The sequence below is a fragment of the Fukomys damarensis genome, unplaced genomic scaffold, assembly GCF_012274545.1.
Source record: "Fukomys damarensis isolate Sample0158 unplaced genomic scaffold, DMR_v1.0_HiC HiC_scaffold_15, whole genome shotgun sequence".
Classification (NCBI taxonomy): Eukaryota; Metazoa; Chordata; class Mammalia; order Rodentia; family Bathyergidae; genus Fukomys; species Fukomys damarensis.
Window position 1 is genome coordinate 63,458,810 of NW_022900927.1, and position 9,830 is coordinate 63,468,639.

Consider the following 9,830-nt stretch of genomic DNA (forward strand, 5'->3'; position numbering starts at 1 on the left):
GGGTGGATGGATGGGTGGGTGGATGGAAAAAGAGAAGCCCAGCATGATGGCAATGCCTATAATCTCAGCACTCAGGAGGCTGAGGTAGGAGGTTCCCTGTGAATTTAAAGCCAGTGAGACCAGGTCTCAAACATTCAAAACAAACAAAATAACTGTAAAGGAAAAGGAAAAGCCAATGGATCAAAGTTTAAAGAAAAACAAAACTTTCTGAGAAAAAAGTTGGTCACCACAGGTAAGGTTATCATATTAGCCCTGCATTTTGGGGTCCCCTTCTCCTTCCCACACATTCTAAGCAGTGTGCTATCCTATCCTGCTCCATGCAGTTGGGGAGAGGCCACACACTGGCTTGGCACCACAGGACCCAGAATCAGCTTCCCCAGTTACCCAAGTGACACTGGGACAACCACCAAACTCCTGCTCTGTCCTTGCAGCTGAGTCTCTCCTGCACCCTTGGGTCAGGCTGAGTGCTTTTTTATTTGGTATCAGTTAAAAGCAAAGAGCCCTTTCCTGGTGGGTGACTCCAAGGTCACAGTGGATGTCCTCCCTGGCCCGGCTGCCAGCTGCCCATGTCCCCTGCTCTGCTCCCTGTTCACGGGCGAGTCCTCTGCACACTGCTTGTGTGTTCTTCACCTGAGCGAAATGTATTCAATGTGAAAAGAAAAAAAAAAAAAACAGCCAAAGATCAACCCAATCTGCTTCCTCTGCAAACCACTGTCCAGACACTCACCACGGCACCCTGTGTCAGAGGACTTTAGTTAGCTCTCAAATGTGTTTAAGACAAAAACAGGCTTATGCGGCACATATGAGTTTGTGTCCCACTTTTTGTATTTCATGAAATATCAATCAAATGTCTATCATTTATTTTTAATGGCTACTTGGTTTCTTCTATTTCTAAACTCTCAGGACCTCTGCAAAGCTGCTCTTTTCATTCTTCTCCTTCTCCACACGTCCCCATGACTAAAAGGCAGCAGCCTTCATTCAGTTAACGCATCCTCAACATGCAAGCAGCCCACGTGTCTGCTGTGTTCCATTCTTCTTAGCCACGATTACATTTGTCTTATATTTGTTAGATGACTGTGTCAAATACCTCCAGCTGGCCCACCAGCTTCCAAAGGAGGGCCAGAATACTGCCAATCCTGTGCCACCTATTCCCCACCCCTTCACATGTATTTCAAAAGAAAATAGCACCAAACAAGCCGGGCATGGCAGAATACGCCTGTAATCCCAGCACTTGGGGGGCTAAGGCAGGAGGATTGCTGTGAATTTGAGGCTAGCCTGGGATACACAGTGAGACCTTATCTCCAAAAAAACCCAGCAATACAAATAACTATAAGTGGCACAAAGAGGTCTGATTTTTTTTCCCCCCCAAGTACAATTTTTTTTTTTTGGTACCAGCGATTGAACTCGGGCCCTTGCACTTGTGAGGCAGGCAGCAGAACCATTGGGCCAAATCCCTAGCCCAGTACTACTTATTTTTTAAAGAATTCCTAACCAGGAAATATTTTCTTGAGCTGGGAATGTAGCTCAGCAGCACAGTGCCTGACTGGTAAGTTTTTTTTCTTTTAATGCTCCCTTGCTAATGCTCAAGCATGTGCCTAGAATTTTAAGGTGCATAATTTACATCCCCTGCTGTGGAAGGAATAGGCTTTGTCCTAAGGAGTAATATTTAAATTATAAAAATCCATATGGGATCAAAATCTCATCTTTGATTTAGAGACTGCAGCCAGGCACATCTTTAAAAAGCAATTTTATTTTTGGTGTTTGGAGATAGGATGGCACTAGTTCAAGCTGGCCTTGAACTTGCAGCAATCCTCCTGCCTCAGCCTCAGCCTCCTGAGTGCTGGTATTATAGGTGTAAGCCACCATGCTTGGCCTTTACTCCTCTTACCATGAATATACCATGTCAAACAATCATACAAGTGCTGGACACTGCTGTATTGAAAGCCTGGCTGATAATTTTCAGGTCAGCTGTTTGTTCTCACTTTCTGCAAAAACCAACTAAGAGTTTAATATTTACATTTTATACAATCTACCTATTCTAGTCTTAATTCAGTTTATGCCAGTGTGCTATAGAGTCGCAAGCATGCGTCAGTGTCACACACACTGAACAGCACTGGCCTTTAGGCAACCACAGTTCTCAAATGTGGTTTAGTTTGCTTTTGTGGTGGAGAGGAAGGGGTTGAGCCCAGGGCCTCATGTATGCTAAGCACCTGCTATACCACTGAGCTACACACCAGACCCATGAAACCACAGTGTTTTAAAAGGCAAAAAGAAAATGAAAGCTGCAACAGGAAGTAGTCCTAATACTGTTTTTAAATTCTAATATCTCATATTTAAATTTTTAAAAGACAGCTAAATACTTGTTTGTTTTGAAATATGAGAACCCAGGGGCTCTGCCCTGAACTATATCCTCAACACTTTAAATTTGTTTTATTTTAAGACAGGTTCTTGTTAAGTCACTAAATTGCTCAGGCTGGGTTTGAACCTGTGAACCTTGCCTCTGCCTCCCAGACGCATGCCATAAAATTATAGATGCATGCCACAAGACTCAGCTTAAATAACCATTTTATAATTTATAATAAAATAGGCTATATAGTTTGGGCCAGCCTAGAATGCACTATGTAGCCCAGGCTGGCCTCAAACAGTGATTCTCCTGCCTCAGCTTCCCAAGTGCTGGGATTACAGGTGTGCACCACCATACTTGGCTATTAAACCACACTGCAAGGTTTATTTTGGACTAAAGAACTAAGTCTATTCAACCAGAATACATGAAACATCAGAAAGATGGACTTAGCCGTGAGCGTGGGGTCATTTTGAAACTCTGCCTGTCTAGAAATACTACAGATTTCTCATTTTTCTGAGGGAAATTAAAATTGTTACAATATAATTATTATTATCGAAGGATGGCGAAAAGTGGCAGATAAAATAAAAAAATAGCAGTTGGGTTTCAGACTCTAGGGCCTTCTATTAACTTTGTTTTCTTTATAACAGATATTATAGTCTGTTTTCATTAAGTCCCAGTGAAATACATTAAATATAATGAAAAAAGTTTTATTTCCCTATTAAGTATTCCTTTGGCTCTATTAATTTCCTTACCATTAAATATGAAGTGTATCAAAAGCCACTCTCCAACTAAAAAGGAAAAAAATAAAACTCTGAAGGACTAGAGTCTAATCAGTAAATCCTCCAAAATATTTTCAGGAACCCAAAGGAAAGACCACCCGTTCTATCAGCACTATGCGAAAGCAGGAAGAACAGCCTTTATTTATGCACATTTATTGACTCTTTCTTTAAAAACCTAGGAGATAGGCATGCTCATTCCATTTACATTTTTGAGAACAGAGCCTCACAGAGGTTGCTATGCCCAAAGTTCATATAGGCATGAAAGACAGACACAGGACTGGAATTCTGAGAATACTTAGTGACAAGGAAGCACTACAGATCTTGAGACCCTTCCACCCCAGCTACGTGGCCCTGGTCCAAGGGCCATCTCTGGTTCATAGCCAAATTCTGCATGATCTTCTGGTGCTCAGTGAATGAACAAATCTTTTCTGAAGACGCAGAAACTTAACTGGGCCCTATGCTGCCTTGCCTGTTGGTGCCACATGACAGTGTGGAAGAAAGCACCCATGCCCACAGTGTTCTACTTCTGGTGCACTGCTGTACTTACTGACATGAAGTGCATCCTTTACAGTTCTACAGAGGCTTGGGTACAAAATTCTACATAGTTCACACTCAATGCTTGCCAAAATATGTTTGACAAATTGAAAGGAGGAATGATTACAATGATGGTGAGATGAACTTTAAAGAACAGGTCATACTGAGAAAAATGGCAGTAGGGGGAGACAGGAAACCAATCTAAGAAAGTCAATGGCAAGCAGGCAGAAAATTGAAGAGAGCACAGCCATGTCTGAGGAGAAGATTCAGGTGGCCAAGCAGTAGCGGTCACCCAGGGAGGCTCAGAATGCCTCTCAGAAGGATGCCTCCTCCTGGAAGCTCAGATTCTAAACTAGGCCAAGTGCTTCCTTTTCACACTTTTATTTTTGTTTTGGTTTGGTTTGGTTTTTTTGTTTGTTTGTTTGTTTTGTACCAGGGATCAAACTCTGGCCCTTGTGCTTGTGAGGCAGGAGGTGGAACCACTGAGTCAAATCCCTGGCCCTCACACATTTCTTTAGTCTGCGTTTGCTGTAGGTAAGGTCACTGCTAGAGTTGGCACAGGGCCATAACGCATCTTCATTCTTCTTACATCCCCTTCGCCTCCCCACTTTTAGGCTGGTTGTTTGTAAACATACTTACATTTACTTATTTATTTTTGGTACCAGGGATCAAATTCAGGACTTTGCACTTGTGAGACAGGTGTGGTTGACACTGAGCTAAATCCCTGGACCATAAACATTTATTTTTAATGCAGTGCAACACCTGGCTTAAACTAAACTCCACATGAAATCACAATAGATTTTTTTGCTTTTGCAAAAGCAAAGCAGCAGCCTTGAAGCATCCCGGTACTCAGCCCTGCCTTCCCCAACTTAAGAAGACTCTAAAACGCCTCCCCCAAGTTTAAAAAGTGCTGGGTGAAAGACAGGAAAAGATAGACACCCATGTGCTCCGTATGCTCATGGCTTTCACCAGGGGACCATGGGTTTGCTAGGTTGGAAGGACACATGTGGTGAGGCTCTTCAGACTGGCTGCTTGTTGTAATGCAGTGTTTCCCCACAGCAGCACACTGCAATTACGCTGCAATGAAAATGAACAGCCTTGTGCATAATACTTTCCCATATTTAGAATCACTTCCTGAGGATAAATTTACACAAGTTAAGAGTTTCAATTTAGTTCTATAGCACACTGCTTCAACAAGGGCTCTATGAACATAAAAATACATAATTCAATGAGTATATTTTAAAAGCCATCTCTGTCTCAGCAAAATTTGATTCTGGAATCCTACTTTCAGATACATACACATGCAAACTTACTTACAAAACAGATGAGCAAAATTTGGACATCTCAAAAATAAGAAATTTGCATGAGAAACAAAATCTCTCAGCCTTTCATGAATTTTCATAACTTCTCTTGCACTTATCAGAACAAACACTGAAAGAAGTTTCCCCTCACAGTCACAGTGGAATCCTGTGGAATCCTATGAAATCACGGCACTGTGACAGCACAAACCTTCTCTGGAAGCAATCTGACATCACTAACTCTTTTGTAAGTTTTCCGGGGACACAGGCATTCTATTTTCACTTCTTCTATACGCAAAGTCCATTTTCTGTTGACTCCCTCAACTGATATAATCTAATTTACGCCCTTCATCCCCCAAATCTTTCTAAACCCACCTTCCATGAAAACGCCCTGTTCAAACAATCTAAACACTGGCTCCTGGGAGCAATCTGCACCACTTCCCTGTCCTTTTTGGGAGGAGAAACCCCAAAACTACAAAGCCTTTGTTGTTGTTTTTTCTTATCCTTACTGGTTAATAGAAGACTAGAATATGCTTTGTTATATTACCTTTTAAATAAGTGAATATTGCTGAACAGGTGTGGTGGTGGGAGCCCTGTGGAAGCTGAGGTAGGAGGATGGCAACTTCAAGCCCACCCTGGCAACTTAGCGACTCAGGGAGGCCCTGTCTCAAAATTAAGTAAGTAATGTAGTTCTATCACTAACATGACTTCAATGAGGGGAAAAAAGAAATCTAAGAAAACCTTTGTCTTTGTCCAAAGCAAGCACAAGAGCAAAGCCACTTCTACTATGTAACATTTTCAATATTAAAGGCATAGAGTCGGATTCTCATTGGCTATAGCTCACTACCAGGCACTATGCTGGCCTCTCATTTCCTCTAAGTCCAAACTCTTTAACAAAGTTAACTAAATCCTTCAGCAAAAACCCCACCTATGGTCATAATTTAGGAAGTATTTATGTGACATGTTCTTGCTTTCTATTTATTTTTTGTACATGATGGTCAACCAACCCACTAAATTGATTTCATGATCTACTAGTAGGTAAAGTATGAGAAATATCAGTTCAGTGTACCACACTCTTACTTCTTGGTCTTTGTATCTTTTTTTTGTTTTTGTTTTTGTTTGTTTTGTCTGAAACCATCTTGCTTGACCTCACTTAGTTACTTTTTATTCTACCTACAATTTCAGCTCTTAAACATCACTTCCCTGGCCCCCCTAGATTAGTCGTTGTGGTGCAAATCTGTAATTCAAAGACTCTGGGAGGTTGAAGCAGGAATATCACAAGTTTAAGACCAGTGTGGGCAATTTAGCAAGACCCTGTCTCAAAATAAAAAGTGGGTTGGGGATGTAGCTCAGTGAGAAGGCCCTAGGTTAAATTCCCAGTACTACACACACAGACAGACAGACAGACAGACACACACACACACACACACACACACACACATTCATTCTCCTTCCTCTGTGATCCCAAAGTCCTCTATACTTTATTAAGTCTCTCTTGGCTAAAAAACCCCTGAATTAAGGACTCAATGCTGCTAATCACTGGACCTATCCTAGAGCCTAACCCAGTGCCTATTACATACTAGACACTCAAAAAATATTTGAGAGGCTAGGTTTGATATTACACACATGTAATCCCAGCACTAGGGAGGCTGAGGCAGGAGGATCACTAATGAGTTCAAGGTCAGGCTGAACTAAATAGTGAGACCCTGTCTCAAAAAAACAAATAAATAAATGAGTAAAATAAGGAAGTGGAGTTGAATACTCTATGTATTAAACCACATTATGGGTTTGTTTGTTTTATTTATTTATTTTTTTGCTTTGTTTTTCTTTTTTTTGGTACCGGGGATTGAACTCAGGTCGTTGCACTTGCAAGGCAGGCCACCGAACCGCTGAGCTAAATCCCCGGCCCTTAAACCACATTATGAAGAGATCACCCACTTAAAAGTTGCTTAACAGGCCGAGTTATTTCCAAGGAAAATATACAAACAGTCACAGTTTATGAATGGTGATTCGGCTCCCAGGCTCGTTGTGCACACCACACTCGATGACAGCGTGGCTGTCAGTGCCTTCTTCCCAGGCAACAGAACCTACCCACCAGTAGTGGGAGCCAGCAGGGTGAGAGGAGCGCTTCTCTGTCTGCAGGCCTCATCGACTCGCAGACAGGACAAAGGTGGATGCTCCACTGCACACTCTCACTAGCTCTCTTTTCAGGGCGCCCACTACCCTTCGGGGAGCGAAAGTTTCTCTTCCCAGGTAAGTAGGCTCCTGGGGACAGGACTTCCCTCCTGCAAAGGAGATTTTAACAAGGTCTAGCCAGAAAATGAAAAGTATTATTTAGCAGTATTTTAAACCCTTTTGGATTTCCTGAATCTGATCTCAACTTTTATTTTTGTTGTGTTTTGTTCTGCAGTGCTGAAGGTCAAACCCAAGGCACCTGGCCCTGCACACTGGGTGAGCGCTATAAACACTGAGCTTCCCCAGTCCTGACTGCAATTTAAGTAGGATGTGGAGAAACAGTGCAATTAGCACCCTGAGGTGTCACCGTGGCCAGCAGGAATCCCAGGCTGATTTCTAGGCCCTTGAAGAAGAGTTAGCAAGGGAGAAAAGGCCAGGCAAAAGGAAGAGGAACTGAAAAAATGACAGGTTTCTCTGTTTCTTGGTCAAATGTCTACATTAATTGAAATTTTCTTCTTTTTGGAGACAGGGTCTCACTATGTAGTTGAGGCCAGTCTTCAACTCACTGCGTAACCCAGGCTGGCCTCAATCACACGGAAATCCTCCTGCCTCAGCCTCATGAGTACTAGGATTAAAGGCACTTGGGTAAAATTCCATTTTAGTCTCCCATCCAAGTACTAACCAGGCCTGATCCTGCTTAGTTTCTGAGATTAGGAGCATTCAGGATGGTATGGCTGTAGATAAATCCATTTTAGTAAAGAAGTCAGTTTGGACAAAACGCAGAGTTGGTTATCTGATCAGGCCCCTCATCCTCTGCCATCTCCCAGGTGATGTCTGAGGACCTTGGCCTGTCTTCAACAAGAATCCGGTTAGGTTGGTTTTGCCCGGCTGCCAGCCCTTAACCCTGCCCAAAGTCTCCTCTTAGTGTTTCTCTATCCACTGATGTTCACCCTGCCTTTAGCTCTATGTCTCTGCTTTCCCATGGTATATTTATTTAGGGTCGAGCCCTGTCTTTTGAAGCAATTTTTGCTGCAAAAGACTTTGTGCAGAACTGTGTGCACCCAGAAATTAACAGTGCAATACCCACAGCAGCATCCTGAATGGCAATTAACTTCGGGGCCATCAGAAAGTATTTATTTTCCACCCATATATGAACAAAACTGCAATGAAAGCTACATAGGTGAGGAAAATAAGGCCCTCCATTCTGCTGAGAAGCATATGAAGCTTTCAGTGAGTAACTTGTGCTTGCCATTTACTCCTTGTTTGTGTAGCGAGCCAACCATATGTAGTATTTGTCTGTAAGGTGGTAACCAGAACTTCTCACACCAAGCTCTCTTGGCTCTAGTGAGGACAGAATTTTCTGTGCCTTGCCTCAATATGCCAGGAAATGGGAGGGGGCCTTAAGATGCTGAAAATTAGTAGGAGAAGTCTTACACTTAACAAGCACTTATTCAACCTTTATCCAAGCACCTGGATAAGCATTACAGGTGTTGGTATCATGTTGATTGATTTCTTCATCAGTGCCAATCCCCAGGCCTACAGGTTTGTTATTTTCTATAAAAGGACAATACAATTAATGATAAAAAGTCAGGTAAGCCAATGAAAATATGGACAAATGATCTAAAAGGACATTAAAAAATACACAAACAACCGTGCTTATATGAAAAGATGCTCACTATCGCTAGCCTTTCGGGAAACACAAATCAAAACCACAAAGAGATACCACTTCACATCCACGAAGTAGATGTTTTATCATGGCCAAAATAGCCAGATAAAATAACAAAGGTTGGTGAGCAGGTGAAGGAAACTGGAATCGTGCTTCCACTGCTCGGTGGTAAACAGTGCTGCTGCTGTGGTAAAGGCTGGCAGTTTCTGAAAAAGTGAAACACTGGGCAACTGCACTCCAACTGAAAACATGTCCGTGAGGCTGCGGATGTAACTCTGTGGTGGAGCGCTTGTCTAGGGTGTCAGAGGCCCGAATAAAACCAAAATACCTATATCTCTACTTCTGTATCTGTGCATCTCTTGCTGTATCTCTCTGTATCTTCATCTCTCCGTGCAGCTGGGGATGAAGCTCAGTGGTACATCCCTAGTTTACATGCTACAGGCCCTAGTTCCCTCCCCTGCACTGCAACTAAAACCAAAACACGTGCCCAAGCGACCCCAGCAGCATTACACTCAACAGCTAAAAGGGGAAACAACCCAGCTGCTGAAGAACACATGAACCAAATGTGGAACTGAGATACACGGAACCTCACTTGGCTGTGTGAAATTAAAGCACCGACGCGCACTTGGACAAGAACGAAGCCGGGAAGATGCACCAGGAAAGAAGGCCGTTTACAGCGAAGTTCCACAGGGAAGCGGGCGCGGAAACACGCGTGGGGTCGGGCTTGGGGGATGACGGCGGCGACGGTCCACCGTACGCGGCTTCTTTGGGTGATGACGACAATGTCCTGGGGGGCGGTGACAGGCACAAACTTCGCGATTTCACCCAAAGCCACAGTTAGGGCCGAGTCTTGCGTGAGCTGTGCCTGAATTTTGAGGCGTATTCACTTACCAGGGGGAGACATGCGTGGAACACGGTCTGCGCGCAGGATACGTGTCACGCACACAGACGTGTCACCTCTTCCCTGATGCCCGGGGGCTCCTTGGGACGCGACCCGGCCACAGCGGCCGGCCGGCGCCTCTCAGCCCGCGCGC

The 9,830-nt window shown here is 43.5% G+C and overlaps 1 protein-coding gene across 4 annotated transcripts in view; it reads right to left on the reverse strand.

Moving 5' to 3' along the window:
• Slc41a2 (solute carrier family 41 member 2) overlaps positions 1-9,824 on the reverse strand; it is a 109,647-nt gene extending 99,823 nt beyond the window's left edge. For 2 of the 4 annotated variants that reach the window (XM_010631322.2, XM_010631325.1), the window contains exon 1: positions 9,688-9,824. The gene's annotated coding sequence lies outside the window, so the exon portion shown is untranslated. Of the gene's footprint in view, positions 1-4,970; positions 5,123-9,687 lie in introns of those variants that run through there. The other 2 variants (XM_010631323.2, XM_010631324.2) reach the window with 2 other exon arrangements.
• Positions 9,825-9,830: the final 6 nt, after the last annotated feature.